The sequence below is a fragment of the Danio rerio genome, chromosome 6 (assembly GCF_052040795.2).
Source record: "Danio rerio strain M-AB ecotype USA chromosome 6, GRCz13ab, whole genome shotgun sequence".
Taxonomy (NCBI): Eukaryota; Metazoa; Chordata; class Actinopteri; order Cypriniformes; family Danionidae; genus Danio; species Danio rerio.
The window spans coordinates 57,579,273-57,599,041 of record NC_141026.1 but is presented as its reverse complement, the minus strand read 5'-3'; the positions used below and the strand labels follow the sequence as shown (position 1 = coordinate 57,599,041).

General features: G+C 39.5%; 3 protein-coding genes across 20 annotated transcripts in view; 1 reads left to right on the top strand and 2 right to left on the bottom strand.

Annotated features, from left to right (window-relative positions):
* slc12a5a (solute carrier family 12 member 5a) overlaps positions 1-19,769 on the top strand; it is a 2,560,186-nt gene that overhangs the window by 1,003,538 nt on the left and 1,536,879 nt on the right. The gene's annotated exons all lie outside the window — the stretch shown is intronic.
* The window catches only part of nav1b (neuron navigator 1b), a 947,042-nt gene that overhangs the window by 149,790 nt on the left and 777,483 nt on the right, over positions 1-19,769 (bottom strand). The gene's annotated exons all lie outside the window — the stretch shown is intronic.
* LOC148679702 (uncharacterized) overlaps positions 1-19,769 on the bottom strand; it is a 378,972-nt gene that overhangs the window by 4,364 nt on the left and 354,839 nt on the right. The window lies entirely within an intron of this gene.

Here is a 19,769-nt window from a genome sequence, read left to right as displayed (position 1 = left end):
GGTTTCCTCCTGGTGCTCCGGTTTCCCCCACAGTCCGAAGACATGCGGTACAGGTGAACTGGGTAGGCTAAATTGTCTGTAGTGTATGAGTGTGTATGAATGAGTGTGTGGATGTTTCCCAGAGATGGGTTGCGGCTGGAAGGGCATCTGCTGAGTAAAAAACGTGCTGGATAAGTTGCCGGTTCATTCCACTGTGGCGACCCCGGATTATTAAAGGGACTTAGCAGACAAGAAAATGAATAAATAATTAAGTACATAACAAATTGGATACTATAGTAAATATGTTGCAATTTACTACAATGTAAATTAGACATGTCATCACAATCAATATCAACCGAATGTGGCAAAATGTTCACAGAACATTAAACTTAGATTTTTATTTTTATTTTACCAAGAACCTTTAAATGCAAATTTAAATGCAAAACCAAAACAAAAGCAATTTACTTATATGTATTTGACTAAGGAAGCTGTACTGATCAGTTCAATATTATATTGAGTATAGTAGCATCAATAGCGAATATCACAGGTTTCTGTCTAGTTGATTGCCACAGGTGTGAATGATTCAGCTATGTCCAGACGGAGTGTATAAACATAGCAGGATCACAGATGTGACTTGAACCTGTGTGTAAATGACGGCTCGTCTTGCACTTTTGACCTGTGACCTGATCTCCCTTGGTCCCTCGCTCTCCCGTAGAGAGCAGCTCATTAGAGACTGGCCTCAGTCATGCTCATCACCACCCTCATGGCATTGGCCTTTCCCAGTCTGTCTCTCGCTCTCTTGTCTACAAATTTGCTTCCAACTTGTTGTGCATGTTTTCAAATTACTGGAAGCAAAATTTTTAACTAGGAATTTTGGTCTAGTAGAAGTAATGTCATGTTAAAATCAGCATGAACCAGAAGTTAAGATTGTCCTTTTTATCCCCATATTGTGATGTCCATCTATTAAAACAGTCCTGAAATAAGAAAAAATATATATTGGGGCAGTGCATGATTTTGTCCTTTGGGAACCAATTGGATCGTTGGATGAGGGACATTGCTAACAAAATGGAGGAAGACCAATGAATGGACAAAAGCAGGTCAGAAACGAGACCTGCATGAAATGAGTGATAGCTCCGCCCTAAATTACTGCCTTAAAAGCCTTATAGTCCTGTCCCAAATTACTGATAGCTCCGCCCTTAAGCACTGATAGCCCCCTCCCAAAAGACTTATAGTCCTACCTCAAATGACTGATAGCTCTGCCCTAGAGCACTGATAGCCCCGCCTTAAAAGACTTATAGTCCTGCCCTAAGGCACTGATAGCCCCTCCTAAAAGACTTATAGTCCCACCCTAAATTACTGATAGCTCCACCCTAAAGCACTAAAAGCCCCTTCTTAAAAAACTTATAGTCCCGCCTCAAATGACGGATAGCTCCGCCCTAAAGCACTGATAGCCCCTTCCTGAAAGACTTATAGTCCCGCCTCAAATGACCGATAGCTCCGCCCTTAAACACTGATTGCCATATCCTAAAAGTAAATCCCACCCCAAATTACTTACAGCTCCGCCTGAAAACACTGATAGCCCCGCCTTAAAAGACTTATAGTCCTGCCCTAAGGCACTGATAGCCCCTCCTAAAAGACTTATAGTCCCGCCTCAAATGACTGATAGCTCCGCCCTAAAGCACTGATAGCCCCTTCCTGAAAGACTTATAGTCCTGCCTCAAATGACCGATAGCTCCGCCCTTAAACACTGATTGCCATATCCTAAAAGGAAATCCCACCCCAAATTACTTACAGCTCCGCCTGAAAACACTGATAGCCCTGTCCTAAGATTTAAAGTCCTGCCCCATATTACTGATAGCCCCAACCTAAAATACTTGTAGTTCCGCCCCAAATGACTGATAGCTCCACTCTAAAGCACTGATAGCCCTGTCCCAAGACTTACAGTCCCACCGTAAATTACTGATAGCTCCACCCTAAATCACAGTTAGTCCTGCCCTAAAATACTTTTAGTCCTGCACTAAATGACTGATAGCTCCGCCCTAAAGCTCTGGTACCCCCGCCCTAAAAGAATTATAGTTCTGCCCCAAATGTCTGATAGCTCCGCCCTAGTGTGTTGATAGGCCCCTATTAAAATACTTATAGTCCCACCATCTTTTTTAGACGAGAATGTAGTTGTTTAGATTGCAACTATGCAGTTTATATATAAGGATAGTGCCTGTTTTAAAATATTTATAGATTCTGAGAGACAGCATGTCATTGTCCATCCACAAGGTGGTGACAGAGGCGGCATTATAAGCCCTTAGAGAAGGAAAAAATAAAGCTTATTTTAAACTACAGCCGATCAAATCATTATAAAACAGGTAATTCTCCTGTTTTTGCTTCTGCAGACTAGTTCAGTAAACAGAAAGAAAGAAGAAATGCCCGCATGTGTTTAGCATTTTTCCTCATCACAAACACAACAGTATTCTGGTAACGTTAGTGATGGCGTTACTTTGACTTTTTCGGGGTTAATTATTGTGATTTCCCTATATCTACAGAGAAATACTGGGAAATCTCTGTAGACTGATGGCATTTCATGGCGTTCAGCCTTTTAATCTTAAAATGTGAGCAAAATCACCCGTTTTGTCCTCACTTTAAACATTACGCTAAAGAATCATTCAAATACTAGCTAGCTAGTGAATGAGCAACAGTTTCTGCTGTTCTGACGTCAGCTGCAGTTGTGAATAAATGGCGGAAGAAAGTAGTTCCTCATATCAAAAGGATTTTTAGACTCTCCGAGTTTGGTTTTCTTTTTTATATACACGATTATACCTTCAAACTGTTGTGTATTGCTCATATAATATACTATTTTTTTGTCAACATTCTCACATTTAGTTGCCAAGACAATATTTCTAAATGAAGGTTTTAATGTAATCTTGTATTTTTCATTTTTGGAGCTTTATTAGGGGGTCAAGCGCGAAGCGCTGAAACCCTATTGTTTTTGTTAAGATTTTTATTATTATTATTATTATTATTATTATTATTATTATTATTATTATTATTATTCTGCCGAAGTCACTATTGCCCAGACCAAACCGTAAGGCCGAGAGAGCTGAAACTTGGCCAGATGGTAGTACCCCGGTACACTACGTTCTGGCCAAAGATCAGCCAAATCAGACCATAGGTGGCGCTATGGCGCCAAAAAAACACTTTTTGGACATTTTTGGCCGCTATACGTTCACCGTTTGTCGTAGACTCAAAAACTTTACATTTTTTGAATCCTTGGGTTAACCTGAACAAAAGTGTATAACAGAAATTTTTGCTCTACGACGCACCGTTTTCCCGCTACATCGCGATTTGTCCGAAACCTACTTTTGCGAACTAGTCCTAGGTTTTACACTCAATCTAAACCAAACCAGCTCTCAAATGTTCTCTGGACACTGAATATCAATAATTATCAAAAAAAAGTCGACATTTTTATTCTGACTCGAAACAGTGCACAACAATGTTCAATGCTAATTCAAGCTAAATGCTAATTGGAGCTATAACTTTTGAACGAAATGAGATATCATCACCAAACTTGGTACACACATGCATAGGTTCAATTTGAGGTGACACTGCAAAACCCGCAGACTTTGGCCACATGGTGGCGCTATAAAGCTAAAAAAACATAAAAATTACTCTAACCTTACAGCCATTAGTCCGATCAGCTTGAAATTTGGCATGCAGTGTCTTTGAGCAACTTGTCATAACATACTATAAGGACATTGGCATATCTCAAAAAACATGGCCGCCATTGGCCAATTAAAATTGAGCAGCCATTTAACAAGGTTAACGATGAGTGATCGAAACGAAACTCACTGGGCATGTTCGACTCATGGTCCTAGAGGTCTGTAAGAATTTTGAAAGAAATCGGCCACTAGGGGGCGATTTTACGTATTTTTAGTGTGTAATGGGTTGTGTATCACACAACCTTTTGCGCAACCACACAAAATACATATCATATGATAGGCCTGCTCATACCAAACAGTTTGACACTCAAACCACTGCTGTCACTCACACCGTTCGTTAAATATTCATCAATATAGGAAAAACCTACTTTTGCGAACTAGTCCCTGGTTTTTCACTCAATCGCGACGAAACCAGTGTTGTTGGAATCTCTGGACTGTGTAGATCAATAATTATCAAAAAAAAGTTGAACTTTTCACTTTGGCTAGCTGTAACAGGCTAATTTACAGAAGTGGCGTGTCCACACGAACCTACATGCCTGTAAACCAATAAGGAAAGCCCAAAACATCACAGAAATTGGTGAGCACATGTGGCATATCAACGAGATGAAACTTGAAAAATTTTGTGAAGATCAAACCATAGGTGGCGCTATAATAGCAAAAATAGTCTTTAAATAATGCTAAATCGCTTAAAAATAAAGTAAATGTGCTTCATTTACATACTATTTCACAAAAAACGCTCAATCTACATATCATATGACAGGTCTGCTCATACTGAACAGTTTGACACTAAAACCGCTGCTGTTACTCAAACTGTTCATTAAAAAACCATCAATATAAACAAAACCTACTTTTGCGAACTAGTCCCTGGTTTTTAACTCAATCGCAACGAAACCAGTGTTGTATGAACCTCTGGACTGAGTAGATCAATAATTATCAAAAAAAAGTTGAACTTTCCATTTTAGATAGCTGTAACAGGCTCATTTACAAAAGGGGCGTGTCTACACGAACCTACATGCCTGTAAACCAATAAGGAAAACCCAAAACATCACAGAAATTGGTGAGCAGATGTGGCATATCAATGTGAATAAACTTGCAAAATTTTGTGGAGATTGGGCAATAGGTGGCGCTATAATAGTGGAAATGGTTCTAAAAACATGCTAAAATGGCTTAAAAATGCAGTAAATGTGCTTCATTTACACAATTTTCACTGAAATGATTTATAAGTTATTTTTTTGTCCATCTTGGATGTTTAAAGTTCTCAAAAACACATATTTTCAATATTCTATCATTTTAGCCACTATAACACAGACTTTTAACTGTCACCTACCATTTCTAACCACTAGATGTCACAACAAGACCACTTATTTATTGTTCATAACATTTGCATACCTTTGCTGTTTTACATTTTTTGAGTTTAAAGTCAGGGAAATTGCATTTAGGATCATTCTGAATCACATTTTGACCTGATATAAACACTGTTATGCATTAAACATCTAATTTGGTCCCAGTTAACCTCTTCATAATAATTCTAATAGGCAAAACTGGTTCTATAATTAAACACCTTGTTTTAAAACTTGTGTAAAGAAAATCACAACTGTGGCTTCTAGATGGCAGTAACAGACCACTTATTGTTTATTTTACTGCTCTATAGCAAAGAATGTAATGTAATGTTATGTAATGCATTCTGAATCCCAAACTGACATGGCATGAACACAGTTAATGCATTTAAGACCAAATTTAGTCAAAGCTTGTCACACTTTTTACTCTGTAGATTTTTACTTATTTTAATAAAATACAAAATTTTCTTTTTATACAGTTAGAACATGCTCAGTCATAGAAGGGATATGTTTATGCACACCTAAATGGCTGTAATCACATAAATAAATAACACTGTGGCCACTAGATGGCAGTAGGGGATCACTAATAGCTAATTCACTGCTCTTTTGTCATTTTTATTAAGAAGAGCTAAAATAGCCATAACTCATGAATGAATAAAAATATCTTCACCAAACTTGTTACACATATGCAAGAGGTCAGTCTAAGCACATAGGATGAAACACATAGACATTGGCCACATGCTGGCGCTATACATTATAAAATCACTGTATCTGAGTAACCATTTATCTGATTAACTTAAAATTTGACATGCCGTGACTTTGTCTAAGGTGCCATGACTCGATCTACACATTATGTCATAGGGCTGCTTATACTGGTCACTTTGACATAAAAGCGGTCACTAGAAATGTTCATAAGAAATTTGTCAATATGTAAAAACTGATGTTTCATTTCTGGAGTGTTTAATCAAACGTTTGTTAGCTCAATCTATAAACTCTAACACTCTAATCGTATATTTCATTGTCAAATAAACTACTTACAGGCGTCCTAACTGCTATATGACCTCACCCTGCTAAACTGCTTGACCCCCGTTAATTGCTGCTTGCAGCTATATTTTAATTTGTATTTTTTCTCAGACACAGTTTGTGATGATCACATACAAGGCATTTAGCATGTTACAACTATCCCCTATTATAGGTGGGAAATTATTTTAAGATTTTGCAAGAATGCATTTTTTTTTTACATTTAGGGCTGTTTTGTGTGCTTCATTTTTATGTAATTTTAAATTCATCTTTAGTGTAACATATTTTAGATTTAAAATAACTTTTATTCTTAAATACATAATTTTTTTTATTAAATTGTTAATAATATTTTAAGTATCCACTGTAATAAGATAATTGGAGCTTTATTTAATTGGCCTAAAATACATTTTTACAGTTTTAGCAACTCTTTTAAAACCCTGATTACTCTTTGTAATGAGCACATACAATACATTTAGCATGCCGCAACCATCTCCTTTTGTAATTTCCTTGCAGTTTCCTCTGCTCAAAGTCAAAAAGAGCCCAAGATTAAACCCTGCTGTCCACTATTCCTCTGCTACAAGAGAAGAGTGATTGAGAGAGGAGCTAGAGTAAAATAGCGAACTGAGATGGAATTGGATTTGTCCTCTCAACGCGATGGAGGAGAGTGATAATCTTCCTCTTGTTTCACACTGCGACTTCAACTTAATTAGATCGTCTTGCAAAGCGTCTGCTCTCCAATCAGCCTCCATTTTGAGAGGGTCAAATCTGCTCCTCTCCAGCAGCAAATGTCCCCTCGTGCCCACACACACACACACACTCCACCATGGGGGTACGATTAGTACAAATCACAACATGGGGAGTGTTTTATAACGCATTGCATAATAAAAAGTTGCACCAGAGGTGAAATATACACTGTTATTCAAAAGTTTGGAGTCAGTAAGATTTCAGTTCACCTAGGACAGTGGTCCCCAACCCCCGGGCCATGGACTGGTACCGGTCCGTGGATCAATCAGTACCGGGCCACACAAGAATTAATTATCTTTAAGTTGGCAGATAAAGTAGCTGTGTTTAAAGCTAAACTGAGGCATATTGGACATGTTTTAAACATTAGCGGGGATTTTGTGTGAGACTGAGCCTGCGCCCTCACTCACCAAGCTGGTGCACGATCATCAGTCTTCGCTGTTATAGGAGTCTGAATGCTACTTCCCAACCTCAAAGGACCCGTAAATGGCTAGGGAATGGATACCTGACCTATTTGTCAACAAACCAGCTGAATCCAGCATGTCCGTGCAAGAAGAAGACCAACTGCTTGAGATCGTAAATGACGGCGGCCTTATAACAGTGTTCGAGACAACAACTCTGCCGGTGTTCTGGATTAAAGTAATGGCAGAATACCCAGAGATCGCTAACACAGCGCTGAAAACCCTGTTGCCATGTCGAGTCTAAAAACCCTTTTTTATTAGGAACTACTTTCTTCTGCAATTCATTCACATCTGCAGCTGACGTTGCTAATTCACCAACGTCACTGTAGAGCTAGTGTTTGAATGACTCTCTATATATAGCGTAATGTCTAAAGTGATGACAAAACAGCTGATTTTGCTCACACTTTAAGATTATAAGGCTGAACGTGACATGAAATCATCAGTCTACAGAGATATCTTCTTACAGTGTAACAGTTTACAGTATTTCTCTGTTGCAATCGGCATATCTCAATAAGTAAACCCGAAAAAAGCAACGCAATCACTACCAGACTGCTGTTGTGTTTGCGATAAGGAAAAACACTAAACACAAGAAGACTTTGCTTCTTTCTTTCTGCCAACAGAACACACATTCCTGGTATGCGAGCATGCCGGTAAAAATACAGCACTACAACATACAAAAGAGAGAGATCGACATAGAATATCACTTACCAGCATACCTGCCAACATGTCTCTGAAAATCCGGGAGACAGAGGGGAGGGGGTGTTCGGGGGTGAGGTCTCTGAATAACTCTGGTGAGAACCGGGATAGGATGCCGCGGGTTTTGGGAGGCCGCTGCGATCGGGTAATGTACCAAAGTTGGCAACCCGGGGGTGTTTACAGACTGTATCAAAGAGGGGGGTGGGGGAGGTGGATTACGGTAGTTTCCCGAAAAAAACAGGATTGTTGTGGGAGATTAGTCTGAAATACAGCATACTCCCAAGAAAAACGGAAATGTTGGCAGGCATGCTTATCAGATTAATAATGATTTGATCAGCTGTACATAGAAATCAGACTGTTACAATCTTCTAAGCGTAAGGGCTTATTATGCGGTTCTGTCGCCTTCTTGTGGATAGAAAACGTCAACCGTCTCTGGTCTACTCTATGGCAGGCTAATGGCCGTCGACGATCTCTCAGAAATTGTAAATATTTTAAAATAGGCACTATTCTGACAAATAAACTGCATAGTTGTGATCTAAACAGCTACATTCTCTAAAAGCAGTAATATTTGTCAAACTGTAGAGTGCCTCTGCTTGTTGCTGGCTGTATGTGGGCGGAGTAATACACAAAGGTAAAGGGTGAAGAGGCCTTTGTGTGATGTTACTGTGTATATATACTGTGATGTGTGTGTGTGTGTGTGTGTGTGTGTGTGTGTGTGTGTGTGTGTGTTTGTGTGAGTGTGTGTATCTATACACACACACACACACACACACACACACACACACACTCACCGGCCACTTTATTAGGTACACTTTACTAGTTCCGGGTTAGACCCCTTTTGCCTACAGCTACCCACTGCGCCACTGTGCAGCCAATTTAATACTCATAAACAAAATATAAATTGGAAGTCATCCACAGCACTACAGAAATGACACTTATAGAAATTAAAGTCAACATAAAATCCAAATTCATCCTGTTTTACCCTTTTCAACATGTTCATGATGTTACTGTGAAGAATGAAGCAGTAAGCATTACTCCAAAGAAAGTAAAAATGATCAATATAATGCAATAATGACTATTCATTTTAACCTATCTCACTAAAACCAACTAGTTAATGTTCCTCCAATTCCATAAGAAAATGTAAATATATAATAAATAAATAAATCTATAAAACTAGCTAGATCATGTAATGTACAAAGAATTGGACGAACAATAAAAACAATTAGGAAAACCAAAATACAATATACACTCACCGGCCACTTAATTAGGTACACCTTACTCGTACTTCAGAACTGCCTCAATCCTTCGTGGCATAGATTCAGCAAGGTACTGGAAATATTCCTCAGAGATTTTGCTTCATATTGACATGATAGCATCGCGCAGTTGCTGCAGATTTTCTGGCTGCACATCCATGATGCAAATCTCCCGTTCCACCACATCCCAAAGGTGCTCTAATGGATTGAGGTCTGGTGACTGTGGAGGCCATTTGAGTACAGTTAACTTATTGTCATGTTAAAGTAACCTGGGATGATTCACGTCATGACATGGCAGATTATCCTGCTGGAAGTAGCCGTCAGAAGATGGGTACACTGTGGTCATAAAGGGATGGACATGGTCAGCAACAATACTCAGGTAGGCTGTGGTGTTGACACGATACTCAGTTAGTACTAATGGACCCAAAATGTGCCAAGAAAATATCCCCCACACCATTACACCACCACCACCAGCCTGAACCATCGATACAAGGCAGGATGGATCTATGCTTTCATGTTGTTAATGCCAAATCCTGACCCAGTCATCCGAATGTGGCAGAAATCGAGACTCATCAGAGCAGGTTCCGTTTTTTCTCTTCTTTTTTGTTGTCCAATTTTGATGATCCTCTGTGAATTGTAGCCTCAGTTTCCTGTTCTTAGCTGACAGGAGTGGCACGCGCTGTGGTCTTCTGGACAATAGAAGATTGGATTAAGGCAGTTCTGAAGGCAAAAGGGGGTCCAACCCGGTACTTGTACCTAATAAAGTGGCCAGTGAATGGCCAGTAAGTGTGTATGTTAAACATATACATATATTTCAAAATATTTCATTTTGCATAATTTATTAACCATATGAATGACAAATATGCTCATATACGTTCAAATATATTAAGCTATAATTTGTATACATCAAAATAGCCATATATACCATTTCTGTTTTAGTTGGCTGATTGCACTAGGAAACATTTTTCCTCCTGTAAAGGATGATGCAAGATGAGCTATGAAGTAGTTTTGCCTCATAACGAGAGGTTATGGACAGTGACATGTGGTCATTACAGTTGCCATATGCTCTCTGTGGACCAGTAGCCAAACCTCACTACATGAACACACACACACACACACACACAGAGGGAGGGAGAGAGAGAGTCACTAAAAAATGCTAATTCATGTCAAGCTCTAAGGGACGGGGCGCAGAGCGGTTATTTTTGCAATTTCTGAACATGCACACAGTAATCCGCGTTGGGCTGACAGTGATATTCACTGCCCTTTTCCATTGCTGTGGTTTTTAATAATTCACCCGGTCTGAACTAAAGTCACATTAACACTGTCAGCTCCTGTTTGGGCAGTCGAGCGAGAGGAGACTATTACAAGCTTTCCTTCCTCCTGCTTGTATCTCAGTCTGGTCGACATGTAAAATGCTGTCGAGACATATTAATATCATATTCGTATTTTGAGGAAATTGCTTCATATGAATCTGTTTGGAGTTTGCATGTTCTCCCTGCGTTCACATGAGTTTCCTCTGGGTGCTCCGGTTTCCCCCAGTCCAAAGACATGCGATACAGGTGAATTGTTCATAGTGTATGAGTGTGTGTGTTTGTGAATGAGTGTGTGTGTGTGGATGTTTCCCAGAGATGGGTTGCAGCTGGAACGGCATCCGCTGAAATTTGCTGGATTAATAAAGGGACTAAGCCTGACAAGAAAATGAATGAATGAATAAATCTGTTTGGGAGATTTTTGTTATGGCAGCTTTATTTTTGTGACATTCATTCATTTTCTTTTGGCTTAGTTGTTTTAGTCATCAGTAGTCACCACAGTGAAATGAACCACCAACTATTTCAGCATATGTTTTACACAGCGGATGCCCTTCCAGCTGCAACCCACTACTGGGAAACATCCATACACTCATTCACAAACACACACACACACACACACACACACACACACACACACACACACACACACACACACTACAGCCAATTGGGTTTATTCAATTCCCCTATAGCACATGTGTTTGGACTGTGGGGGAAACCGGAGCATGCTGTATTTTTGTGACTTTTAAACAGATTTCATTCCATAGCAAATTAATCTTATTATTCATTCATTCATTCATTTTCTGCATCTTCTCCGGGGCTGGGTCGCGGGGGCAGCAGTCTTAGGAGAGAACCCTAGACTTCCCTCTCTCAAAACACTTCCTCCAGCTCCTCCGGGGGAAACCCAAGGCGTTCCCAGGCCAGCCGAGAGACATAGTCCCTCCAGCATGTCCTGGGTCTTCCCTGAGGCCTCCTCCCGGTGGGACATGCCTGGAAAACCTCCCTAGGTAGGCATCCAGGAGGCACCTGAAACAGATGCCCGAGCCACCTCAGCTGACTTCTCTCGATGTGGAGGAGCAGCGCCTCTACTCCGAGCTCCTCCCGGGTGTTAATCTTATTACTGCAGTGAAAAACTGTCAATTTGTATCTAGCAGCTTTGTAGATAATAACACTCTGTGGGAAAATATAAACATCTTACTCATGCTGTGTTCACACTAGACGTGGAACGTGCAGATAAATCACACTATTTGTGCGTTAAACATAAACATTTAAGTGTACTCGCTTCATTCGCGCGTCAAACCCCGCTTTATTCGTGTGTCAAATTCACTTCAGAACAGACGCGGATTCACATGATGGGCAGGGCTTTTGTCTGCCCCGTGACTGTAGCTTTGTTGCTAAAAGGCTAACATGGATTTTATGAAGAAAATAACAATGTTTATTTGCTTTATGAAGGCTGAAAAACAGCATCGATATGTTTAGGGTCGTGTCTGAGTCCACTACATCCTTTCAGAGGTGCATCCAGCTCTGTGAGCTTATAAACTCCTTCAGAAACTGAACCTGGATGATGGAGGTTTTCAGCAGTGCTTCTGACTGAGCCAAGCCCAGTTTGATGAACTGTTGTCGGTGAAGGCTGGAGGATTTCCCCCGGACCACCGACAACAGGCGATACGTCACAATCACGCCCCTACAAGAGCAAGCTCCTGATTGGTTAACGCGGCGCAAATGTCCCCTGAAGTTCAGATTTTCGAACTCGAGTGATTTGCGTGAAACGCCTGTTGAGCACGTCAAACGCGCATATCGCGCAATTCGCGTCATTTGCGCAATTCACGCCGCAGGATGTCTATTCGCGCGTTTGCATTGACTTAACCTGTAAATCACTCGTGCTTGACATGCGTTCTGCGTCTGGTGTGAACGCAGCATTAGAGGTTTTTGTGTTGTTTCTAGTCTAAAATCAAGAAGCTTTTTCTTCACAACTAAAACATATTATGTTGTTTTTAAAAATAATGTGTCTAAATGAAGTGAGTTTTTTCTTAAAACAAGCTAAATAATCTGCCAATGGAGTAAGCTAAGCTCTTTTTTAACTCTGAAAATAAGACTAATTTGCTTAAGGCATTGGCAGATTAGTTACCTTGTTTTAACCGGACGTTGGGTTACCGGAGTGTGAGGTTTATCCGCAACTGAAGCTAAGCAGGGCTGCGCCCGGTCAGTCCCTGGATGGGAGACCACATGGGAAAGCTAGGTTGCTGCCGGAAGTGGTGTTAGTGAGGCCAGCAGGGGGCGCCCAACCTGCGGTCTGTGTGGGTCCTAATGCCCCAGTATAGTGGCGGGGACGCTATACTGCTCAGTGAGCGCCGTCTTTCGGATGAGACGTTAAACCGAGGTCCTGACTCTCTGTGGTCGTTAAAGATCCCAGGATGTCCTTCGAAAAGAGTAGGAGTTTGGCCAAATCTGCCCACTGGCCTCTGTCCATCATGACCTCCTAACCATCCCCATATTCAATTGGCTTCATCACTGTCTTCTCTCCACCAATCAGCTGGTGTGTGCTGTGCGGTCTGGCGCAAAATGGCTGCCGTTGCGTCATCCAGGTGGATGCTGCACATTGGTGGTGGATGAGGAGATCCCCCCCCCCATTGTGTAAAGTGCTTTGAGTGCCAATCAGGGGTACATTTCATTTCATACTTCATGCCCTATTCATTTAGAACAGGGGTCACCAAACTTGTTCCTGGAGGGTCGGTGTCCTGCAGATTTTAGCTCCAACCCTAATCCTACTAGATATACTTGAAACACCCAGGCAGGTGTATTGAGGCAAGTTAGAGCTAAAACCTGCAGGGACACCGGCCCTCCTGGACCGAGATTGGTGACCCCTGATTTAGAACATTCTAACATTCAAAGTTAAATTTATTAAAAAATAAAAAAGCAATAAGGCCATCTCTCTTAGCTGTAATTAATTCTTTACATTTATAGGAGGTTATTTATTAAATATCTGTACTGTATATGACATGGGCCTGCTGGTTAGAACTTTCTGCAGTGGTTTACATGTGTCAAATTGTAAAAGTAGACTTTTCATAAAATAAAAAATAAATAAACTATATCCTACATAATAATATTAACAATTATTATTATTAATATTATTATTATTATTATTATTAAAGTATGATTTTCATTTCTAATAAATAATAAATATTACATTTCATTTTATAATAAATAGCCTCATTATTTATTTATTTATTTATATGATTTATATATGATATTAGAATACGTGTTAGCTTTTGTAAGTGATTTTATGTTTCAGAATAGAATATGTAATGTTCAACTTCTCAATAATATTAGTAAAGCAAACACAGGCCCTATATGTGCCATTTACATATATTTCAGTTAATATGGAAAGCGAGTGCATGTTTTTACCAAATCTATATGGATTATATTTTAAATGTATGTGCGTGTAAAACAATATCATTTGCACAAAGAAATTATGGGTTTTTCTCAGAGCATCATTATGGGCGTTTTACGGTATAACTAACGTGGTTCAAGAGATTGATCTGCGACAGAGAAACTACACGTTTTGGGAAACACTCGTCACTAAGTCATTCTTTTCCCAAACGATGCATCGTACTATGATAGTTCAGCTGCGAAGTTACATCGTTGTTTGGGAAACGCACCCCTGATTGTACCTGCCGTTTTGCACGTTGGTGTGCACGATCACATTGTTGCCCTTTATTTAGTCACGAGTCGTTAAATGTTGACGGAAAACGCGAGCAGAAAGCGTCCCGATGTGCCTTGAGGATTTAAATGGAAATGAACAGGAAGTGCATTTTCAGATTTCAATTTTAGATTACAAGGCCAAACTATTTTGTTGTTGTTGTTGTTGTTTATTTCATGTGTACTTTAAAAATAACTATTGTTAAAAAATGTATCGGAAAAAATGGCTTGTTTAAGAGAAAATATTTTTTAAAAGATTTAACATTTCACAGGAAAGGCGAATAATTTGGCCTTTAACTGTACTTTTGCGATTGAAAGTCCCAGAAGTGTGCAGTGACATGCGGGTGAGAGAATGAAGGCAGTGTTTTCAGCTTTGTGTGTGAACTATCCCTTTAAAGTCGTCCACTTTTCAGGCTCTTAGCACAGATCTGTTGTTGAAAACTGCTCTGTCATTCCTAAAGAGGAATCCATTATCTACCAGTCCGACATGCCGGCCTTGCAGCTGGGCAGGCGGTGGCGAACACACACAGGGTGCTGCGGTGTTTTATAGCCGGAGCAGCTGTCAATATGCGCAGTGGGATTGAGACACCTGAGGCTCGCAGTCAGATTCCTGCACCATCTGCTGCCTTTACCTGAGATTCCAGCCAGCCGAGAGAAAGCCACCCATGGGAAATCATAAACACACACACAAACACACACATATCTATACCCACGGGAGCGAGAGACTTGATTAAAACATAGTGCATTGGTCTGTTCCCCTTTTAAAGTACACATGAAATCAAAAATAACCATAGTGATTTTGTAAGCTCTCATTGCTAGTTTTGTGGTGAACGATTCATCTGTGCATGTCATTAAGAATAAAATAATAGTTTGGCCTTGTGATCTAAAATTGAAATCTGAAAAATGCACTTCCTGTTTGTTTTCAGTTATATCCTCAGATTAGGCCTGTCTAAGGTATTACAGCCTAACAGACTCCTCCCCCTCACCATTTCTGTTTGTTTTCATATCACTGACAGTTCAAGGGGTGTGGTTAAGTATGTTAGCCACGCCCCTCCAACTGTCAGCGATATGAAAACAAACAGAAATAGTGAGGGGGAGGAGTCTGTTAGGCTGTAATATCTCTCCCCAAACACTTTTCCCCATCTTTCTGAATGAAATGCCCACTTTACTACATCCAATCAGCTTGCAGTAGAAAAAAACAAGCCACGCCTACTGCTGTCTCATTTAATATTTCGTTTCTCTAGGAACTGCATCACAAATTAAATCAAAGGTCGCACATTCTGGTTCATTGGGACTGTAAAGACCCTGTGAATTGCTTTGGAAAGTGTATTTTGGTTTTTCGATGTTTGATGTGATCTCAACTAAAATAGAAAGAGGGCGGGACCTATAGTAGCGCTCAAGCACATCAAATGAAAAGCAAATGAGAAGCATCTTGAAGTATATTTATCAGGGCCGGAGTGGGACTCCTTTTCAGCGCTGGAGTTTCAAGCCCTAGACTGGCCCACCTCAGTTCACGACTGACTATATTAAAATAAAGTCATTTCCAATTCAGTTTCTAATGACACGATCACGTCTTTTTCGAGGACACAGCTGCTTTAGAACATAAATATGAGAACATTAATTCTTTATAGATATCCAGTCCTTTGTAATGGTCGTCTCACAAAAAAATTAATATGTACCCCTACATAAGTAACCCAAACAATATTATAAGTCTTAACTCTAAAAATGAAATCATATATTTGATATTTTACTCTGGTGAGGTTCGAACGCAGATTGGTGGCGTTGTAACGCAACATGCTAACCACTAGACCACGATGGCGCTGTTAAGCTACTGTGTTCAGGATAAAGAATAAGTATTGCACTGTTATCTGCTGCTATTGAAGTTTATTCTTTTTTTACCCTACTCCGTTTTTTTTTTTTAACCCTACTTGATTTCTGATCAAGTTATGTCAGATTTATTAATGAAGCAAATCATCTGATTTTCATTGAGCTGGTGTAATATTCATTAAAACTCATTAATATTCACTAAGGTGCCGCTGTTTGGGGTGGAATGATAGTTACATCATCATTAACCTGCAGGCTGCATTTTGCTCACAGGGCTGCGAGAAAATAATAAAAAAAAGAGCGGATCTGCGGCAAAATAATGAATAAAAGATTGAGGCTATGGTCAAAAAAACAAATAAATGAAAAAAGTGTGACTGCTGAGAGTGCAAGCAGCTAGAGACACCGGCCCTCGCGGCTAAAAAAACGGACCGATCCTCCGAGAATTCTCCCGGTCCTTCCGATTAGCCAATCCGGGCCTGATATTTATATATGAAGAGTTCAGATGCAAAACCCTCTAAATCCATCAGACCTCTTTTCTTGTGAATGAGCATTTTCTATCAGGCTCCTCTGATTAGATTCAGAAATTTCATTTTATATGTAATGATAAGGTTATTAGCTGGTAAATAAAATACCTTTTTTTTTTTTAAATGTCACTTTGATCAATTCTTTGGTTTTTCAACAAGGTAATTTCTTTTGCGTCAAAATCCACTTGTGCTTTTATAGCAAAAACCTCTAAATCTACATATTGGGACAAGACAGTGTAATTCGCTGAAAGTCAGTAAAGATGCCATTAGAAATTATTTTGCCAAACATAAAACACCTAATATTAAAAATATATAAATCTGACAAGTAAGTGGGGGTTAATTCTGCTGTGATAAACCAGGGGCAAAGCAGAAGGAAAATTAATACATAAAATTTGTCAAGTGCATTAATCAATAACATTAAAACTCCCAATAATTAAATCTGAACAATCTGTTGTCATATCTGATGTTTGGGATTTGGATTTAATGTAAGTAGAGCGATGTAAACACTGCAAACATTGTAAGCTAAGCTTGTTAGATTCAAATAATGTATTGTAAAAACATTGTGAAACATCAATATCTGTGCATTGTCCATTAATGCAGACATATAGGTATTATGAAGTAATATAAATAATGAATAGTTTTATATATTATATTTATCTTTTTAAAAAATAGCTTAGATTAACAAATAAAACAAAAGGTATCTCTACTGGGCAAAAAGGGGATGCATCGCAGACAATTTTAGAAGCTGTCATTCATTCATTCTCACCATACTCAAGGTTTTGGTCTTTTGTTTATCCTCATAGCATTTATGTTAGATAAAAGAACAGCATCTTAACTTTGTCTTGCGTGAAACGCAGTTGCCGTTTAATGTATAGTAAATCAAACTCATTCAAAGTAGTGTCGCTGTGCAAAAAAAAAAAAATTGATGAATGCATGCTACACTTCCGACTGTACAGTGTGTGTTTTTTTTTTTTCTTATAATGCACAGAGTTTTGAGGTAAGGGACGTTTTCATTTGCCATTCACCGACAGTCAGACAGGCTCATCCAGTTCATCAAACTTCAGCTTTTAAAATCTAAATCAAAAGAGAAATGAAGCAGCCTCCTCATAAAGCCGGCGTATCGGCGTGCTGCTACATTGAACACATATGATTTGATTCGTGCCTTCTGATTGGTTCTCGGGATATAGCGGCTTTTGCTGTCAAAGGCAAGCGGTGTTTAGCGGCTTTTGCCAATAAAATGTTAATTCTGAATGCACTGATGCTGTGATATTGATGATTTGCAGCAAATCTATTTGTTGATGGTGTACTACGTGCCTAAAGCATTCACTCAATGCCATTATTTCATTTTTGGCAATAGTGGCGTTTAGCAGCTTTTGCATCTGAACTCTTTATATGTTTGTTTATTATGCATATATAAATACACACATGCATGCATATATTTGAGAAAAGGTTTATTTACAGTATATTTAGATATAAAGTATAAATGTATATCATTTAAAATATAGAATATATACATTTAAATATCTATGCTAAAACTTTTTGTAGTTACTTAATAAACATGCATGACAATATATAGTGCACACACATATCTTATGTCACAACGAAACTTTTATTTTGGATTTGATTAATTGCGATAAATCTTTGCCCAGCACTATTTTTTAATAATTGTTTTTGCTGAGAGTCATTGTTGCTGACATAATGACACAATAAAAGTCTTTGATATCACTAGTTCATTGTAAACTATTGTAAACAATTTATATAAGCTGAATTTAAGCAAACATCGTTGAATGCATAGATATAAACACTAGATATCGCACACGGACCCTGAGCATGCGTCAATAGTGCCGCCATATTTGTACAGTGCTCCCAGGACAAGTGTCATTTAAACGCACTAGTCAAGACAGTGTGCCAATGTGAAGATGCTGGATTTTAGCGCTGTCTACGGGTGTAGTAACGAGCAAAGAAAGAAAACAAAGCACAAAGACAGAACATTTCACAAGAAGGATTTAGTTTTTTACGTTTTTGTATGTTATTACCTTTTTTGCTAAACAGGTAACGTTATTGATAATACAGTCACTGCATTCACCATAAGCCAAAGTAGCACCAACTCGCACTAAACACTCGGCTTATGCTAGTTTTGTTGAATAAAATCAGCAAACAATGCAAAAGAAATATGACAACTAGATGCTGCGCTGCCAGAAACTTGTATTATTGTGGCTAGTGAATGAGTCGTTCATAACGGAGATTCATTCACAAACGAATCGCTCCCTCCGTCAGTATGAGAAGTGAAAGCAGGAGAGGAGGTGTGTTTCAGGACACAGATTAGATCAAATTTAACAGGAAGAATGGATAGTACATTTCCATACACACACAAACACGAGCATTTTGTCAGGAATGCCTGTACGGTCACTTACAGTATCTATCAATGTAGAAAAGTGATTTTAAAAAGTTTCGTAATTTAAAAAAATTGCAACCCAGGGTCATTGTGGAAACGTAGTCCTGCGGACGTTTCTGGAGACCGCGGAATACGTCCCGGGAGGTAGGTACGGCTACAGTTTTTGTTTTTGCGAATCCGCGAGAGGGGGCAGTTCGCGCCCGCGCTGTTCTCGCGTGAACCCACCAGAGGCCGCTCTCCGACTGACCGGATAATTGACTGCGCAACCGGCCAATCGGCTGACCCGCCCTCCTCCTTCCCTAAACCCAACCAATTTTACCGATTGACCCGCCAGCCCGCTCACTTCCCTAAACCTGAGCAACAGTTTACAAAAGCAGTCCAAAAAAAGAAAAGCCCTGATTTTTTTTTTCTACCGCGTTTTCGGATTTCACCGCGTTCTCACCCTGTCACGAAAGTCGTTCACTTAATTTTTGGGATTCTGTTTTTGTCTTACCTGATTGCTGGAACCGCTCTTCCCCGGACTCGAAACCGATCGCCGTGGTCCAGGGCCGGAGTGGGACTCTTTTTCAGCCCTGGAGTTTCAAGCCTCAGACCGGCCCACCTCAGTTCACCACTGACTATATTAAAATAAGGTCATTTCCAATTCAGTTTCTAATGACACTATTACGTCTTTTTTTGAGAAAACAGCTCTTTTAGAACTTCAAATGTTCAACAACCCTTACAGTATTATGTCTTAACAATAAAAATGAAAAAAAAAATTGTTACTTAGACAAGGACCGAACCCAGGTTGGCCGCGTCATATATTAACGTATTAACCACTGTA